Source organism: Ornithorhynchus anatinus, chromosome 15, assembly GCF_004115215.2.
Source record: "Ornithorhynchus anatinus isolate Pmale09 chromosome 15, mOrnAna1.pri.v4, whole genome shotgun sequence".
NCBI lineage: Eukaryota > Metazoa > Chordata > Mammalia > Monotremata > Ornithorhynchidae > Ornithorhynchus > Ornithorhynchus anatinus.
The window spans coordinates 4,562,334-4,582,594 of record NC_041742.1 but is presented as its reverse complement, the minus strand read 5'-3'; the positions used below and the strand labels follow the sequence as shown (position 1 = coordinate 4,582,594).

At 46.1% G+C, this 20,261-nt stretch overlaps 1 long non-coding RNA gene across 3 annotated transcripts in view; it reads left to right on the top strand.

Annotated features, from left to right (window-relative positions):
• LOC120638848 overlaps window positions 1-14,479 on the top strand; it is a 34,901-nt gene extending 20,422 nt beyond the window's left edge. For all 3 annotated transcript variants that reach the window (XR_005660848.1, XR_005660849.1, XR_005660850.1), the window contains 3 exons: window positions 4,674-4,939; window positions 11,138-11,388; window positions 14,232-14,479. This is a non-coding gene — a long non-coding RNA (uncharacterized LOC120638848). The remainder of the gene's footprint in view (window positions 1-4,673; window positions 4,940-11,137; window positions 11,389-14,231) is intronic.
• The last annotated feature ends 5,782 nt before the right edge of the window (window positions 14,480-20,261 follow it).

The window sequence follows — 20,261 nt, the reverse complement described above, 5'->3', positions numbered from 1 at the left end:
ACTGTGGGCAAGTCACTTAACTTCTCTGTGCCTCAGTTACCTCATCTATAAAATGGGGATTAAGACTGGGAGCCTCACGGGGGACAACCTGATTCCCCTGTGTCTACCCCAGCGCTTAGAACAGTGCTCTGCACATAGTAAGCGCTTAACAAATACCAACATTCTAATTCCCACCTGTGTATTCTTTCCCAGTGCTTACTACAGTGACCTGCACTAACAACCCTCACCTCCCCAACCCCTCACCCTGCCTAACTGAATCTGTGGACTGAGATTCCCCACTACCCAGAATTGCCCTCTCCCTTCCCTTTCATGTCTCTGTCCACCTGTCCATCTCTCATTCTCTCTCTCTCTTTCACATGCCCCCCTCCTTTATAAAGCATTTCCCCCTTCCCCCTTTATTTAAGATGGAAGCAGTGATCCTGATAAAAACAAGGGGAATAAGTATCGTGACTTTTTTTCCTGGGTTGAGGAACCCCCACAGACTAGGGGATGGGGAGAGATGGAGAGTGCTTTTTTATCTTCTTTTGGATTTTGGATGATCGTTGAAAATCTCTAAAATAAGGGTGGTTGGGAAGGTCATTTTGCTGTTTGCTTCCTGGAATCTTTGGTTTATCAGTCACGCTGCAGGAGGCAGCCCAGAGCTGGGAAAAAGTGCTCCCTTTCCAGCCTGGGGCTATGTTTCCCTTCTTCACAATTCTAATAATAATAATTATGGTATTAAGTGCTTACTATGCACCAAGCACTGTTCTAAGCGCTGGAGTGGATACAGGCCATTCAGCTTGGACGCAGCCCCTATCCCACATGGGGCTCACACTTTTAATCCCCATCCTTACAAATGAGGGAACTGAGGCCTAGAGAAGTTTAAGTGACTTGTCCAAGGTCACCCAGCAGATACGTGGCCGAGCGGGGACTGGAACCCAGGTCCTTCTGACTTCTAGGCCCGTGCTCCATCCACTAAGCCGGGCTGGTTCTGGTCTTGAACAGACCCAATGCTAGTTCAGCTGCCTCTTCTTCTCAGTTTTCAACTGCCCGAATGCGCTGGGATTTCACGCAGAAAGTGTAGCAGAAAACTGGAGTGAGCAAATCTCCCGTTTGGCCTCCTGAATTGCTGAAGTCGTTCCCCATAATCATCACCAGATGGCAGACAAGGCCCTGCATTTTGTGTCCTGCCCGATCCTAAGATTCACAAGCTTTTTGTCATTGTTAAGATTCACCCGAGAAAGTTGGCTGAAGAAGTTCCCCTGGTTTCTGCAATCGTAGATACTTCAGGCCATCCATACTAACAGATGGTCACATGTGCTACTTCTCTTGGACTCAAAAGAGGGATTCGATCCTCGCTGCCCTCTCTCCACACTTATCTTTCCAAACTCAAATGAAAATGCGAGTGTTACGTACTACACGAGCTACCATTAATATCTCGTTAGCCACACTGATGCAAGAGAAATGGCTTATTTAGTTTACTTCGCAGCAACAAGGAAATGTACGAACATATGCGTGTCACATAAATTTTTCTTCCAGGAAATAGCTATGAATAATTAAAAGTGATGCGTTTACTATGATATAATGGTAATATTGGTTAAGCCCTTACTATGTGCCAAGCACTGTTCGAAGCGCTGGGGTGGATACAGGGTAATCAGGGTGTCCCACTTGGGGCTCACAGTCATAATCCCTTCGTGGCTCAGTGGAAAGAGCCCGGGCTTGGGAGTTAGAGGTCATGGGTTCTAATCCCAGCTCTGACGCTTGCCTGCTGTGTGACTGTGGGCAAGTCACTTAACTTCTCTGTGCCTCAGTTACCTCATCTGTAAAATGGGGGTTAAAAACTGTGAGCCCCATGTGGGACAACCTGATCACCTTGTATCCCCCCAGCGCTTAGTACACTGCTTTGCACAGAGTACGCGCTTAACAAATACCACCATTATTATAATTTACAGATAAGATAACTGAGGCACAGAGAAGTTAAGTGACTTGCCCAAAGTCACACAGCTGATAAGTTGTGGAGGCGGAATTAGAACTCACGATCTCTGTCTCTCAAGCCCGGGCTCTTTCCACTAAGCCACGCTGCTTCTCAAGTGGTTTTCCACCTGGCAAAAACTGCCAAAAATCAATTATACCGAAGAAAAATTTTATTTCTTTCTGATGACTGGGTTCCTTGAAGTCATAAATCTAGTTATTCTGAGCATATCTGCGTGTCACTGTGCATGCAAGTGTATACACTCAGGTGTGATTCACCAGTGCTTTTCACCTAGCCCTCAGTACTACCGGAAGCATTTAGGCCAGTCATGTAATTAAAGACAAAACATTTTCAACCCACAGCTTGCCATATCCCACTCCATCAGGAAATCGACAGAGAGTTAAACAAACTAAATGATTTTCTATTACTGGACTTGCCTGGAATGAATTATTTCTTGCTCTAATGGCAGAGTGATTACGCACAAGGTGTTCTTCACTCCTGAAATTAGTCACTAAGGCTTCCTGAAACCACAGGTTTGAATCCCCGGAGAATCCTCTTGGCTCTTCATTTTTCGGTCACTAGTTAAAAGATTATATGCTAGTCTCTCATCTAAGACATTAAATGCTTGCCAAGTCCCATCCCGCATCACTGGACTGGGTCTTTGTCAGAAGACCAGGGATCTACCCAATATCTATTGTCAGAGCTTCCCTCTTCCTCCAATTATTTTTGACTTAGATTAGCTGCATATTTTAAAAAAATGAAGAAACAAAACTGTCATATCATTCAGAATAAGGCTTATTTGTCCTGAGTAAACAGGCTTAAATCTTAAGGATAATAAAAATTGATTAAGAGGCAAGGCAAGCAAAATGTTTACTGGCAAATTCTTCTTCAGGCTAGCTGTCCCCATCGGACACCCTCCTCCGAGTTTGGCTTGGTGGGGTGGAGAAACCCAGGCAGTTCATAGTTACGCGACGTGGGGGAAGTGAGGCTCACTTCCAATCCTGGAATCAACCAATGGACAGTATTTATTACGAATCGACCACTGGACCGTATTATCAATAAATGCCATTGATTGATGGTTGGATGCATTTGGGAGAATACAAAAGAGGCATGATTCCTGTCCACAAGGAGTTTACGTTAATCAGCGCCTCTGTTTTTCAGAGGGAATGTTGCCAGGGTGAGACTTTGGGAGGTGGGAAAGGGTTGGCTGGCTTAGACCTTGGATTGTCCCCCAGAGATTCACTGCCTTGAGGAATTTTCCAGAAGCTGGTGAGCACCGTTTGGAAGAGCGTGACTGATGGACCTGGCCAGGTAGCCGGCCAGGTTATCTTGCCTCTCTGCTGTTATGAGTTTGGGCAAAGGAGAGAACCCAAGAGCTGCTGTAAGAAAACACTGTCCATGCCCATTTGTCTAAGTCAGTCTTCCCTATGAGCTCATATAGAAACCAGATTGTGGTTTTAAGATTAAAATGTCTAAGGTACAAAATGTAAAGCCAAGGTTTCACCTCTCTGAACATAGACCCACCCATCCTTGATCCTGAAACAGCAATAACCTGAGCTGAGCCGAGGAAGTGGAGCCGAGACAAGCCCAGTCCAACAGCAGGCCTTAGGCCTGGAGGGTGGGATTGGTCGATCTAATTGGGGGTGTTGCATTTCCTAAAGCAAGGTTGTCTCCAAAAGCCCCCAGTCTGAGCCCTTCCTGCCTTTTTTATGGGCTCGGCTGATCCTGACCTAGGATCCATTCTGAGCCCCCATCAGACCCTAATAGGACACTCGAGTGCTCTTACTAGCAGGTTCTAGCACTCTGGAAGATCTTATGTAAATAAGGAAAGAAATCTAGGCGTAATAATCCTATAATTGAAATGAGAAGTTCAGAAGCATGGCTTAGTGGTTAGAGACCGGGCTTAGGAGTTAGAAGGTCATGAGTTTGAATCCCGGTTCTGCCACTTGTCTGCTGTGTGTCCTCACTTCTCTGTGCCTCAGTTACCTTATCTGTAAAATGAGGATTAAGATTCTGAGCCTCACCTGGGACAGGGACTGTGTTGAACCCGATTATCTTGTATCTACCCCAGTGCTTAGAACTGTGCTTGGCACACAGTAAGTGCTTAACAAATACCATCAGTTCTAGGCTGTGAGCCCATCTTCTAGATTGTGAGCCCATTGTTGGGTGGGGATAGTCTCTATCTGATGCCCAATTGTACTTTCAAAGTGCTTAGTAGAGTGCTCTGCACACAGTAAGTGCTCAATAAATACGATTGAATGAATGAATCTTGACCTCTTTCTGTGTGGTTAAAATGGACTGGATGCTGCTTGCTCTTTCCTAGACCCAGAGCTTTCCTCAAACCGTGAACATCTCCCTTCTCTTTCTCCTCAGTCATCTGCACTCCCTTTTTAGCAGGCCTCTTGATGACAGGTTTTCAATCCAGATTGTTGTTTTTCATCCATGGACACTGGTTCTATCCTAAAACAGAGTTTTTCCCTGACTTGGCTTGTTGCCCAAACCATGTTACCATTCACTGTGCTATGGATTACTCTGGCCACTTGCCTTGGTTGTAAAGCAAGTTTTTCTACAGGTTGGGAAAGAGAAGTCAAACAATCGATAACCATGTCCGGGGGCACGTCTGATTCATGTACTAAATATATGCCCTTCTGAGAGAAATGCCTGAATCGTCTCAACAGTCTGTAAGACTTTTTTAAGCAGTTGGGAAATGTTTTCTGTTCAGTCAACGCAGAGTTTGCCATACTAACGGATCCTGTGACTAATGAAAATGGAGACATGAAGCTGTCCAACAGCAGAGCAGTGCAAACCCTCACATAAGGGCTGTGCTTAGTCCACTAAGGAGCACTTCCTCCTTCACTTCAATGATCTCTGTTGACTTCTGGGAGTTGCCTCGAAAACCCCTTCAAAATAAAGTTTAACTTCAGGAGATATAAGTGAATCAGCCTGACAACGACCCACAATCAATCAAGTCTTTCCTCCAAAATACAGGTATTTATACTGTTGATTCTGGGTTGACTGTGAGGTAGTGGAGGATGAAGGAAGAGGGAATCATGATGGCAACAAATTCTCGTAGCAGTGGATGAACCTGGGTCCTCAGTCTTCAGGACAAAACAATCTTAGTCCCCATATAGTTAATAATAATGTTGGTATTTGTTAAGCGCTTACTATGTGCAGAGCACTGTTCTAAGCGCTGGGGTAGATACAGGGTCATCAGGTTGTCCCACGTGAGGCTCACAGTTAATCCCCATTTTACAGATGAGGTAACTGAGACACAGAGAAGTTAAGTGACTTGCCCACAGTCACACAGCTGACTAGTGGCAGAGCCGGGAGTCGAACTCATGACCTCTGACTCCGAAGTCCAGGCTCTTTCCACTGAGCCACACTGCTTCCCCAAATCTGTTCCACCAAATCTGATGGTTGGCCCTTCCCTTTTGGTTTGAGTTAAAAGGGATCCGGGCTAGGGATTTGCTCATTTTGGGCAGGGAACATATCTACCAATTCTGTATGCCATGTACTTAATACAGTGCTCTGCACACTGTAAATCCTCAATAAATACGATTGATCGATTTGGGGGGAATGAATACGGGTTTGCCCCCTGCAAATGTGGGGATTGACTGTCTCCACTGCATCTGTCCTCCATTCCCCCGTTGATGTAAATTACTGTTCACTAGACTCCCTCTCATTTAATTTTTCATAGGCCATCCAAGAAGGCAGGCAAACCCTCTGTAAAGAAGAGCTCTTTTATATATACGGCACTTAGAAGTGAGGGGCTTTTAACACCTGGCTGTCTTAAAGCTGAGTGGAGCTAGAAGAGATTAGTTTGATGGACTTAATCCACAAAACATCAAGCAAGTCTTGGTCCAATCATGAAGATTTTGCAAAGGAATTCCATACAGTGATGTTGGTTTGCACAGTGTTATTCTCCCTCTCTCATCACTGTCAGCAGTGTGTGCAGTGGGGCAGTCGGTGCAACAAAAAACAGTGTGAGCCTAGTGGATAGAGCATGGGCTTGGGAGTCAGAAGGACCTGGGTTCTAATCCTGGCTCCCCCATTTGCCTGCTGTGTGACCTTGGGCAGGTCACTTCACTATTCTGTGCCTCAGTTACCTCATCTGGAAAATAGGGATGAAGAATGTCAACACGGACTGTGTCCAACTTGATTTCCCTGTATCTATCCCAGTGTTTAGAACCATGCCTGGCACATGTTAAATGCTTAAAAACTACCATAAAAAAATTAGTTATTGGGCCAGGGTGCAGCATCATTCAAAATGTACTCAAAATGCACAAATCCCATTTATGACCAAAATGACCTCAGCGGAGAATCAACACTTTAATGCTTCATACTAGTGGAGGTTGCCAGGATACACATATATGCTCCCGAAATTCTTATGTATAGGTGGCCCATTTTTGATGTGTATTTTATTGTGATGGTGCTTCTTGTTTTGTTGCTTTGTAACACTTGTCCTAACTTTCATCCGGTGTCTTCATAATGGTGATATCATTCGATGGTGTTTATTGAGTGCTTACTATGTGTGGAGCACAGCATTCAGGAGAGCTCAATATAATAGAGTTAGCAGACATGTTCCCTTCCCATAACGAGTTTTCTCTCTTTCTCTCTCTCACACACACGTGTGATGTCTATATGTGCCTATATTATACACACATATATGTATAAGAATGTATATATGTGTATGGATATATTTGCATGACCGCTGAGTATGTGCATATACGTGATTCCTGTAGCTGTCTTTTTTGAAGATTACATTACTGACAGTGGAGTCCCAGATATGAGTGTGTGTGAAGCTGAAGGGAATCGATACTCTCAACCGACACTCTCTCACCCACTGGATGCTTTTAAAGATCGATCTTGCATTGACCTGTTTTTTGTTTGTTACTGTATTATGGTACTTCCTAAGTGCTTTCTATGTTCCAAGCACTGTACTAAGTGCTGGGGCAGATAAGTAGATGCAGTAGAGTACGAGTTCACAATTACAAAATCATGTAAATCCTTCTAATGTGGAATTTTCCCAGATGAAAATAATCTCACAGCCAGTCTCAATATCAAATGATATATATATATCATTTTATATATATATATATATGTAAACACACACACATATTATCTATATATATATGTATACATAATACACATATAATCAGGTTGGACACAGTCCTTGTCACTCATGGGGCTCACAGTTTAAATTGGAGAGAGTAGTATTTAATCCTCATTAATCCTCAAGAGTAACCGAGGACAGAGAATTTACCCAAAGTCTCAAAACAGACAAGTGACAACCAGGATTAGAACCCAGGTCCTCTGATTCTCAGGCATATGCTCTTTCCAGTAGGCCATTCTGCTTCATTATGGAGCTGTTTGCCCCAAAAGGGCCCCTCTCTGTTTTCAAGAATGCCTCTTCTGCTTCCCAGTCTTGGCAAAGCCTTTGATGATTCTGCTGCTGCCAGTCTGCATGTGTTTTGTGGGATAACGTAGGACAGCAGGCCCTGAGATTCTTCACGCAACCCTCTTTAGAAGCACACAATCTGTTAGTAAAAGTTTGGAGGAAGGAATTGTTCTTGTCAGATTTTGGGTCCAACTGCTGCTCGGCTCCACTTGAAAGTCTTTTTGATAAACTATGATATGAAAAAGAAGCAACTTTCAAAACAACTTAATACTGAGAGGAGGTTTACATACACTGCGTTTTCCTCCTGATCCCCTTCCAGTTACCGTAATTTTAAAAAATCATTCTTTTAGTTGAGCAAACAAATCTTCTCTTTCTTCCCTCTTCTTTCTTTAACGTCCCCCACCATTTTTTATGGTGTTTGTTAAGCACTTACTATGTGCCAGGTCCTGCTCTAAGTGCGGGATAGTACCAGCTAATCAGGTTGGACACAGGCCCTTTCCCTCCTAGGGGCTCACAGTATTACTCCCCGTTTTACAGTTGAAAGATATGAGGCCCTCAGATGTTAAGTGACTCACCCAAGGTCACACAGGAGACAAATGGCAGAGCAGGAATTAGAACCCAGGTCTTTCTGACTGCCAGACCTGTGTTCTGTCCATTAGCCCACGCTGCTTCTTTTATGCTTGATTAGCAGAAGAGGTTAAATTTGTGAATTTTAAATGAGGCATTTGTTGTCAAGAAAAAATATTTAGTCCATATTTTATGTGGGAAGGGAGTCTGTAGTTGATCTCAGTGCATGGTGTTTTTTTTTCCTGGTAAATGGCAATTAAATTCTGGTGAAGTAGACAATTCCTTCAGGCTGAATCTCAGGCTGAAGAAGGAATGTGATCAGAGAGATTTGGCCTGTTTTATATTTGAAATGAGCCTGTTTATTGCCAAAGTCTGGCAAATCATACTGGAAATATTCCCTTTAAGACAGGTGTGGTGTAGTACTGACGATGATAATGATGATGATGATGATGATAATGACGATATTCTATGATATCATCTGAAGCATTTTACCTTCCTTGAACTTGTGAAAACCTTCTGGAAGGGCTATTTGTTGTTCCTTAAATGAAGAGGTACAAGAGATTTTTACCCAACCATTAATTGTCCTCTTCTTTTCGGGGAGGGCAGATAATTGATTTTGGGGTTTAGAAATTGAGTTTCTAGGTCAGTTATGTAAGCACCGAGGGTAGGTTTTAACTGTCAGTGTCAAATGTCAGGTCCACACTAGTAAATGAAGTGACAGGCAAGGGTCATTTTTCCAGATAATTGGGGCAAACCTACCAGTGTTTCAATTACCTTACTATGTCTGATGAAACAGTTTCAATTACCTGTCTATGTCTTTGCTAGTCCATCTCTGGTCTCAATTTGCCTTTCTGTAAAACAGAGATACCATCTTTCTGACCTTTAAGAAATATTTTTTTTCTGTTATTAAAGCACTTGCTTTCATTTGCACAGTCAGGTGGCCACAACTAGAATTTTAGGTTTTTCTCAGTTATTATCATGTACATTTAGGCATGAGAATTATATTAGGGAGAAGAAATATCCTATTGTCTACCCCAGTTGCCATTCATTCATCTACCACAACTCACCCTTTAAAATCATACATTTTTCACCCGATAGGCTTGAGAACTCCCAAATTATTCTTCCAAGGAGAAACTGAGATTGCCAGAGCTTTAATTAATGCTCAAAAATATCTATCTGCATATGTGAGCTTAAACTGTACCCTTGGAAGAAGTCACATATTTGCATGCCAGTTAATTCAGGCAAAACTTCTTGTACCATTGCTGTTAATGCAGCAGTCAAGTAACCTGGAGCTGAAGATCTTTCAAGCCCCTGAAGTAGGAAGATGCAGTTGCAATTATTGCCAACAGTGTGGCTAGATTCAGCTTGGAGGTGTCGTCGTCACCTCAGTCCCATTTTCCTGATTCATATAGTGAACTTTATAGTCTTTATTATTAGAGAGGCTTGCTTCACATCTTTGGGAAGTCTTTTTTCCCCAGGTAGCCAGAAAATGGCTGATCTATGTTTTAAAGAACACAGTAAATAATACAGTTTGACAGTGATTCGCTTTTTAATAATGATATGCATTAAGTGCTCACTACTGACAGGAACTGGGTTAGAACTGACAAAGTGCCTGTCCCACATGTCTCTCACAAGAGGTAGGAAGAGCGGGTATCTTAATTCCATTTTACAGATGAGGAAATTCAATGCTACAGAGTAAATGATTTACCCAAGGTCACATAGTAGCCAGTGGCAGAATTACATCCCTTAATGGATAGAGTACAGGCCTGGGAGTCAGAGGCACCTGGATTCTAATCCCGGCTCCACCACTCACCCGCTGTGTGACCTTGGGCAAGTCACTTCATCTCTCTGTGCCCCAGTTATCTCATTTGTAAAATGGGGAGTGACACTCTGTGACCCATGCGGGACAGGGACTGTGTCCAACCCAATTTGCTTCTATCCACCTCAGAGCTTAGTCCAGTGCCAGGCTCTTAGTAAATGCCTAATGAATATCACAATCATCACCATCATCCTCTATGTCTCCTGATTCCCATTCCTGGGCTCTTTACAACTAGGCCACAGTGCCTTCTTTAATCAGAACAGATTTTAGCAGTTTGGCCTTTCTTTAGCATTGTCATACCCCAAATACCTTCTTTGTGTTTATTATTTGGGGATGTGTAATGAAAAATATACAATTTGCCAGTAGAGTATGAGTAAACAATTACAAAAGCATGTACATTCCTCTAATGTTATTTTCCCAGGTGAAAAGAATTCCGTGAGCCAGTCTCAAGTTCCCTTGCCCACTGTAAGAAAAGATGGAGCAAATGGTTTAGGTGGCTAAAGCATAGCTCAGGAGTCCGATCAATCAATCGATCACGTGGCTCAGTGGAAAGAGCACGGGCTTTGGAGTCAGGGCTCATGAGTTCGAATCCCAGCTCTGCCACTTGTCGGCTGTGTGACTGTGGGCAAGTCACTTAACTTCTCTGTGCCTCAGTTCCCTCATCTGTAAAATGGGGATTAAGACTGTGAGCCCCACGTGGGACAACCTGATTCCCCTATGTCTACCCCAGCACTTAGAACAGTGCTCGGCACATAGTAAGCGCTTAACAAATACCAACATTATTATTATTATTATTAATCCTTACTGAGTGCCAACTATGTGCAGAGCACTGTACTAAGCGCTTGGGAGAGTACTTCTATTATTCCCCCTGGGCTCCCTTGGAGGCAACAGCAGTTATCCTTCCAGAATATTGGGAAGCTGAGCCCTGGATACACAGACCATCCACTCCCATCCATTCATTCAATCAATTGTATTTATGGAAAGCTTACTGTTTGCAGACCATTGTATTAAGCACTTGGGAGACTACAATTAATCAGTAAACAAACACATACCCTGCCTGCAATGAGCTTATAATCTAGAGGGGAAGAGAGACATTAATATAAATAAATAAATTACAGATATGCACAAAAGAGCTATGGGGCTGAGAGGTGGGGATGAATGAAGGGGAGCAAGTCAGGGCAAAGCACATGGGAGAGGGAGGAGAGGAAAGGAGGGCTTAGTTAGGGAAGGCTGCTTGGAGGAGATGCCTTCAATAAGGCTTTGAAGAGGATCTCCTTACCACTGAGGAACAGTGATGAAAAAGACTATAATTGGGCCTTTAAAATTTCTCCTCCTGCCCCCAAACTTTCCAAACCTACCCACAGCGACTGGTGGAGTAATTTCACTCTACTCTGCCCTACAGAAAAACAAAGAGGAACCTCTGAGGCATCAGGAACCCAAGAGAATCTTGGCAGTGGGATATTTCTCTCCAGCAAAAGGAAGAAGAATTGGCTGTGGGAAGTCTTTGGAATAACCTATGTATCAGGAAAGTTTCAGTCAGGGAACCAGCAGAAATTGCTCCAGGAAAGGGGCAGCCATTGAATAAAAGACTGCGCTGAAGAAAACTGAGGTGAATTACACCTGGGAGCAAACCACATGGAAAATCTGAAGAAGGTGAGGCATGGGCACACGGGGGCAAACACACACACACACACACACACACAGAGTTGCATAATGTTCTGTGCCCTTTGTTCCTATTTCTTTACTCTCCCTGTAAACCACTCTCAGTGCCTCCTCCCCCTGGGTCGACTCTTCACTTTGAAAACAGGGCCTAGTGGAAAGAGCATGAGTTTGTGAGTAAGGGGACCTAGGTTCTAATTCTACCTCTGCCACTTGCCTGCTATGCAACCTTAGTCAAGTCACTTCTCTGTGCCTACCTCACCTGAAAATGGGGATTCAATACCTGCTCTCCCTTTCCTATTAAACCGTGAGCCCCAGGCAGGACAGAGACCGTGCCCAACATGACTATGTTGTATATGCCCCAGCACTTAATAAAGTGCTAAGTATTCAATAGTATTTAGTATTTATTGAGCGCTTACTATGTGCAGAACACTGTAGTAAGTGCTTGGAATGTACAAATCGGCAACAGATAAGTACATAGTAAGTGCTTGAAAGCACCACCGTTGATAGTATTACCATTATTACTTCTCTGTGCCTCAGTTTCCTTACCCGTTCTCCCTCCCTCTTTAGACTGTGAGCCCCATGTGGATCAGGGACTAAATTTGTCCTGATTATCTTCTATCTCCCCCTAGTGCTTAGTACAGTGCTTGACACCTAGTAACACGACCAATATTATCATTATATTGGATAATATAATAATAATTGGATAATAATTGGAGAAGCAGCGTGGCTCAGTGGAAAGAGCACGGGCTTTGGAGTCAGGGCTCATGAGTTCGAATCCCAGCTCTGCCACTTGTCGGCTGTGTGACTGTGGGCAAGTCACTTAACTTCTCTGTGCCTCAGTTCCCTCATCTGTAAAATGGGGATTAAGACTGTGAGCCCCACGTGGGACAACCTGATTCCCCTATGTCTACCCCAGCGCTTAGAACAGTGCTTGGCACATAGTAAGCGCTTAACAAATACCAACATTTATTTATTTTTATTTATTATTGTGATTATACGGCCTGTATGCCCTTGGACATTTCTCCAGGTCCATCTTTCTGTTTCCTCTTCCATTTTCTCTTGCCTCTATTCATGTGTCTCTCTCTCTATGTACTCCTAACTCTCAAAGCTCTTTATCCTACTGGGTGCTTCCTCTCCCTTCCCGTCTCTTTCATCTTCTCTGCCACTCAGTGTTTCCATCTCTGCTTGTAGCTATAATTTTACCTCTCTCTCCAAGTCCCTCTTGCCTCCTGCTCAACCTTGCAACCTCTACCTACTCTAAGACTCTCTCCCCCTCTGCCTCTTCTTATTGCTCCTTGTGTTGTCTTTCTGCATTGGTTCTTTTCCTTTTTCACCTACTCAACTCTCTTCTTCCCTTTCCCTTCCCTTTTATTCTTCTTCCTCTCTTCCCTCCTTTATTTCTCTCCTCCCCTTTATCTCTTGTGTTATCTCCCTCCCCCTCAAACTTTCTTCACTTCTTTCACTCTTTCTTATTCTCACATAATCTCCCTCTCACTTTCCCTTTCCCTGTCTTCTCTGCTGTTATTGGCATTCCCCGGCCACTCCCTGTTTTCCCTATCGGCTCCTCGATTGTGGACTTAGCCTCCCCAGTGGTGCTTCGATCTACCTTCCTGCTTCTGCAGGAATGGGCAGTGCTTAGTTTGAGCCAGGGCTTTTACTGGAGCTCAGTCCTGGCACCTCCAGGCACTGGTTCATAGACCCAGGTGGACATTTGATCATCATCAGTGGTACTTATGGAGTGTTTACAGTGTACAGAGCACTGTACTAATTGCTTGGGAGAATAAAGTACAACAGAGTTGGCCGACACCTTCCCTGCTCATAGTGAGTTCACCCCTTCGTTTGGAGGGCTGTGCTACTGCCTGTGTGAGTCTTGACACCATTTTCATTTTAAAGTGACCACTGAAGTAGGGCTTCCTGTGCTGTAGCCAGAGTCCAGACAGGTGGTAGTTGGCTTCACACCTCTGACAACTCTTAGCACTTTTTATGGTGCACCCACTATAAGTGAAAATGTATCAAATTCCCTATAAAGCCCCGATTCTGTCTGTGCCAATCTTGCAGCCCATGTCGGCTACATTTCATTCATTGCCCTCTCAGACCCCTTCTTTTAACCTCTTCTTCTTTTCTTCCCTCTTCTTACTCCTCCAGTCTGTTTTTAACCCTCAACTGTAGAGAAGAAAAGGGTCAGCAGGAAGTATGCCAACATATTGCGGCTCAGTGGGGTGTACAGCTGAGGCCTCTCCACCTAATCTCATTCCTGGCCCTTACTTTGTTTCACCTGTTGATCACAACAGCTCCGCAACAGTTGAATGAGTTCTCCTTCGTAGAATTCGGGCCAGAAACCGAGAAGGACAGAGAGATTTTGGTTAAGCCCAGGAGCTGGGGGCATGAAGTCAGTGGCCAAAGAACCCCCGAGAGTTTCTGACCACTCCTTCCCCCACTTCTGCCACATGCCTAGTATAATTGATTAACTCTTGAAGTCGTGTGATCATCACAGTAGTGCTTAGGTTTCTCATCAGCCCCTGGGAACTCATGTTTTCTCTTAGAATGAGTATTTTGCCTGGAGTGTATTTTTCAGGCAAAATAAAAAAAAAAAAGAAACCTCTTCATAGATAGAAGAATGTGACAGAATGACACTTAATTTATAAAACACATATTTCAGCTGTCATCTCTGTTCTGTAGAACACTAAACACTATAGCCATAGACTCAGGAGAACTAGGCACAGCTATTGCTGCATTACATTTAATCAAATAGGTCCACCCAAATGTAGGCTGCTATTATGTGCTGTTTGCTAACCCATAAGAAAGTTCTAATGGTTGTCTTTCTCTAATTACAGTCAGAGGTCGTCAGTTGTTCACATGCTGAAGAGCACTCAGAGCCTCATTCTATGATATCAGGTAGTCGTGCAGCCCTTTCTTGTCTACATTCTCCTTATAAAACACCCCAAAGGAAAAGGAATCGCCTCCCCCAGGCTAGGCTCAAAGGATTAGCACATGTCTGCCTTAGTATAATTAATGTGAGAAATGATAAAATACAAATTTGACCAGTGAATTAATAAAAATGTTTTGTGAGGTATGTTCTAGATTTGTCCGTGTTTTTTTATTAGCTCATTCAGTCATTCAAAAATAATTGTTTTTTGTCTGTGGAGCATGGTGCCGGCTTCTGGGGGAATGCTATAAAAGCTAGAGCCACTGGCCCTCCCTGCAGTTTAAAACTAGTTATTTGCCTTTTCAGGTAAATATGTACTTTTCAGTTTCATTTTTACCTTTTTTAAAATAAATTTAAAATTCAAGGTGGCATGTAATTCTCTTAGCCACCTAATCTATCATATGCCCACCCTGAAAATTTCCTCCTCCTTCAGGATGCCTATCCTAAGGGAGAGAAGGAGCGGAAGAGATCTCTGGCAATTTACTGCCTTCAAATTACAACTCTTCCAAGAAGCCCATTGTAATTAAATACTGAAATCCTTGCCACCATCAATACTACATCCAACAACCAACATGTGGTTGCCACCAGCTAATCTCATTCCTGGCCCTTACTTTGTTTCACCTGTTGATCACAACAGCTCTGCAACAGTTGAATGAGCTATTACCCACAACAAATAAAATCAAAATAGAAACAACAGCAACAATACCAAAAAAAATAATAATAAAAGAGAAAGATATGTTTGGCTCATTTTCTCTATCTAGAATGTGAGAGCCAAGATCAGAATTGTGACTTGCCAATATCCTATGCTGTCTGACATTTTATGGACACTTAATAAATAATGAACAGAGCTACTGCTGCTGCTTATTAGACCCATTCTGCTTTTTAAGAAAGGAAATACAGGAATAGAGCAGGCCGGGAGAAACACCTAAAGATTTTTGAATTTGGCAGTCTGAATCAATGAGAGTTACCCTGAATTGCATTTAATGGAGCCATAATGGGCTGAAAGAGTTGACGCCTGTCCTCATCTGAGCCCTGAACTCACTACCCAGGCTGGTTTTATGTGAAATGGTTCATTTTTTTTCTGTCTTTTATGGTGGGAAAAGTTCTGTCCCTGACTATCATGGATATTGTGTACTTCCCTCAGTGGGTAAAATAAGGATATGATATTTATAGGCATTTCTCTTATGTATTTCAATGTTCTTGGATAGAAATTAGCGTGTAAAATATTAAACAGGCAATGACTTGCTCTAGTCCCTTGAGTATGGATTGTATATCACTGTCAGCTCTTTTTATACATGTAATTTGATTTAGCCATTTATGAATCAGTCGTGTTGCACCTGAAGGCTTTTTGGTAATTACTATCAGAACAGGAAACTGTTCCTAAATGAAGAATCATGGAGTCTCCTGAAACAAAAGAAACTTAACTAATCAATACTGGACCTGTATTTACCTATGCATAGAGTAGTGGATGACTAATGCAAGTCTTTTTACTGTGCTCTATAGATAGCCTCTGTTACCTGAAATGCCCTGGGGGTAGCGTTCCTCTAAGCATACGTGTGTTTCCATAATAGCTATTGGTGGTATTTACTAAGCACTTATTATGTGCCAAGCACTGTCTTAAGCACCGGTGTAGATACGAGATGATCAGGTCCCTCTTGGGGCTCACCGTCTAAGCTAGAAGGAGAACAGGTATTGAATCCCCATTTTGCAGATGAGGGAATTGAGAGGTCCCGAGAAGGTAAGTGACTGCCCCCAAATCACATAATAATAATAATGTTGGTATTTGTTAAGCGCTTACTATGTGCCGAGCACTGTTCTAAGCGCTGGGGTAGACATAGGGGAATCAGGTTGTCCCACGTGGGGCTCACCGTCTTAATCCCCATTTTACAGATGAGGGAACTGAGGCACAGAGAAGTTAAGTGACTCGCCCACAGTCACATAGCCGACAAGTGGCAGAGCTGGGATTCGAACTCATGAGCCCTGACTCTAAAGCCCGTGCTCTTTCCACTGAGCCACGCTGCTTCTCCAATAGTAGATGAGGGTCGAAGCTGGGATTAGAACTCAGTTCACTCATTCGTTCATTGATTCATTCATTCAGTCGTATTTATTGCGCTCTGACTCTGGGCAGAGCACTGTACTAAGTGCTTGGGAGAGTACAAAATGACAATAAACGGACACATTCCCTGCCCACAACGAGCTTTCAGGTCCTCTGACTCCCAAGGGGTCACTGACACAGGGCAATCAGGATGTCCCACGTGGGGCTCACAGTCTTAATCTCCATTTTACAGATGAGGTAACTGAGGCACAGGGATGTGAAGCAACTTGCCCACAGTCACACAGCTAAGTGGCAGAGCCTGGATTCGCACTCATGACCTCTAATTCCAAAGCCCGTGCTCTTTCCACTGAGCCACGCTGCTTCTCTTTGGGTACAGATCCAAATACAGCGTCCATCAGTCGGTCATATTTATTGAACGCTTACTATGTGCAGAGCACTGTACTCAGCAGTCGGGAGAGGACAAAACAACAGAATCAGCAGACACGCTCCCTGCCCGTAACGAGTTTAGAGTCCAGAGGGGTAGGGAGGCGTTAATATGAGTAAGTCATTTATAATATATAATTTGAAGATAGGTACATAAGTACTGTGGAGTTGAGGGGGCGGAGGAACTATCAAATGTCCAAAGGTCACAGATCCAAGTGCACAGATGATGCCGAAGGGAGAGGGTGTCAAGGGTGCCGACTTGTTCATTCCAAGCGCTTAGTACAGTGCTCTGCACATAGTCAGCGCTCAATAAATACTATTGAATGAAAGGAGGGTTTAATCCGGGAAGGTCTCTCGGAGGAAAAATTGACATTTTCCTTTTAATGACAAAACTGATCGATACTCATTTTTTCTTTAAAAGAATGAACCTTTTTTGTCAGATGTACTTCTAATATATACGCGTCCATATCATCTCCCCATTTGGTTTGCTTTACACCGTGTGCCGCTTCATTTTATTTATTATATTTACTCTGGTAGCGGGTACTATGGTAACGTGCAGTTTGCCAAACGGAAATATTAGTGAAACTTAGTTACAACGTTCCTATTTACCAATAAAATATTAGTGAAAAATATCCGACGGTCTTTCTTTACTTTTCCCTGCTGGAAACGGCTGAGACAAAATACAATACAACCCAAGCCAACGTGGGGCACAAAAGACCCTGTACCGCCTCCATCATCCTATCATTTCTCCACGGAGAAGGGGCTGTTTCTTTTGATTGTTGTATCGTAATGTTGGTATTTGTTAAGCGCTTACTATGTGCCGAGCACTGTTCTAAACGCTGGGGTAGACACAGGGGAATCAGGTTGTTCCACGTGGGGCTCCCAGTCTTAATCCCCATTTTACAGATGAGGTAACTGAGGCACAGAGAAGAAGTGACTTGCCCACAGTCACACAGCTGACAAGTGGCGGAGGCGGGATTCGAACTCATGACCTCTGACTCCAAAGCCCGGGCTCTTTCCACTGAGCCACGCTGCTTCTCTACTCACAAAAGCGCTTAGGAGGAAAAGCAGCGTGTCTCAGTGGAATTAGCCCGGGCTTGGGAGTCACAGGTCGCGGGTTCTAATTCTGGCTCCGATACTTGTCGGCTGTGTGACTTTGGGCAAGTCACCTAACTTCTCTGGGCCTCAGTCACTTCATCTGTAAAATGGGGATTAAGACTGTGAGCCCCATGCGGGACAACCTGATGACCTTTTATCTACCCCAGCGCTTAGGACAGTGCTTGGAAATAGTAAGCTCTTAACAAACACCAACATTATTATTATTATTATTATTATTACAGTGCTCTGCCCACATTAAGCAGCAGCGTGGCTCAGTAGAAAGAGCCCCGGTTTGGGAGTCAGAGGTCGTGGGTTCTAATCCCCGCACTGCCGCTTGGCAGCTGTGTGACCTTGGGCAAGTCACTTTACTTCTCTGGGCCTCATTTACAGCATCTGTACAAAGGGGGATGAAGACTGTGAGCCCCATGTGGGAGAACCTGATGACCTCGTATCTCCCCCAGCGCTTAGAACAGTGCTTGGCACAGAGTAAGCGCTTAACAAACACCAACATTATTATTATTCTCTGGGTCACAGTTACCTCATCTGTCAAACAGAGAAGCGGCGCGGCTCAGTGGAAAGAGCCCGGGTTTAGGAGTCGGAGGTCATGGGTTCTAATCCCGGCTCAGCCACCTGTCAGCTGGGCGACCGTGGGCAAGTCACTTCACTGCTCTGTGCCTCAGTGACCTCATCTGTAAAATGGGGATGAAGACTGTGAGCCTCCCGTGGGGTCGCCTGATGACCTTCTATCTACCTCAGCGCTTAGATTTGTCCCGATTTGTCCATTCCAAGCGCTTAGTCCAGTGCTCTGCACGTAGGAAGCGCTCAATAAATACTATTGAATGAAAAAATGAACAGTGATCGACACGTAGTAAGCGCTTAACAAATACCAACATTATTATTATTAAAAACGGGGGTTAGAAAATGTGGGTGCCACGTGGGCCAACCTGATTACCCGGTACCTAGGCCGGGGCAGGCCCCGCCCCCTCCTGCGGGCCCCGCCCACCTCCCCTCTCATTGGCCACCTCTCCGCCCGCAGACCCTCTCCTCCGGCAGGCCCCGCCCACCCACCAGCCCTCCATCAATCCCCGCCCACCTCCCCTCTCATTGGCCGCATCTCCGACCGCAGGCCCCGCCCCTTCAACAATCCCCGCCCACCTCCCCTCTCATTGGTCACCTCTCCGCCCGCAGGCCACCGCCCCTCCAGCAGCCCCCGCCCACCCACCAGCCCTCCATCAGGCCCCGCCCACCTCTCCTCGCATTGGCCACCTCTCCGTCCGCAGGCCCCGCCCCTCCAACAGGCCCCGCCCCCCTCCCCTCCCATTGGCCACCTCTCCGCCCGCAGGCCCCGCCCCTCCATCACGCCCCGCCCACCGCCCCCTCCCATTGCCCACCTCTCCGCCCGCATGCCCCGCCCCTCCACCAGGCCCCGCCCACCTCCCCCTCCCATTGGCCACCTCTCCGCCCGCAGGCCCCGCCCCTCCAACAGGCCCCGCCCACCTCTCCTCCCATTGGTCACCTCTCCGCCCGCAGGCCCCGCCCCTCCGTCACGCCCCGCCCACCTCCCCTCCCATTGGCCACCTCTCCGCCCGCAGGCCCCGCCCCTCCAACAGGCCCCGCCCACCTCTCCTCCCATTGGCCACCTCTCCGCCCGCAGGCCCCGCCCCTCCATCACGCCCCGCCCACCTCCCCTCCCATTGGCCACCTCTCCGCCCGCAGGCCCCGCCCCTCCAACAGGCCCCGCCCACCTCGCCTCCCATTGGCCGCCTCTCCGCCCGCAGGCCCCGCCCCTCCGTCACGCCCCGCCCACCTCCCCTCCCATTGGCCACCTCTCCGCCGCAGGCCCCGCCCCTCCATCAGGCCCCGCCCACCGCCCCTCCCATTGCCCACCTCTCCGCCCACAGGCCCGCCCCTCCAACAGGCCCCGCCCACCTCGCCTCCCATTGGCCGCCTCTCCGCCCGCAGGCCCCGCCCCTCCGTCACGCCCCGCCCACCTCCCCTCCCATTGGCCACCTCTCCGCCCGCAGGCCCCGCCCCTCCAACAGGCCCCGCCCACCTCGCCTCCCATTGGCCGCCTCTCCGCCCGCAGGCCCCGCCCCTCCGTCACGCCCCGCCCACCTCCCCTCCCATTGGCCACCTCTCCGCCGCAGGCCCCGCCCCTCCATCAGGCCCCGCCCACCGCCCCTCCCATTGCCCACCTCTCCGCCCACAGGCCCGCCCCTCCAACAGGCCCCGCCCACCTCGCCTCCCATTGGCCGCCTCTCCGCCCGCAGGCCCCGCCCCTCCGTCACGCCCCGCCCACCTCCCCTCCCATTGGCCACCTCTCCGCCCGCAGGCCCCGCCCACCCGCCCTCATCGGGGCCC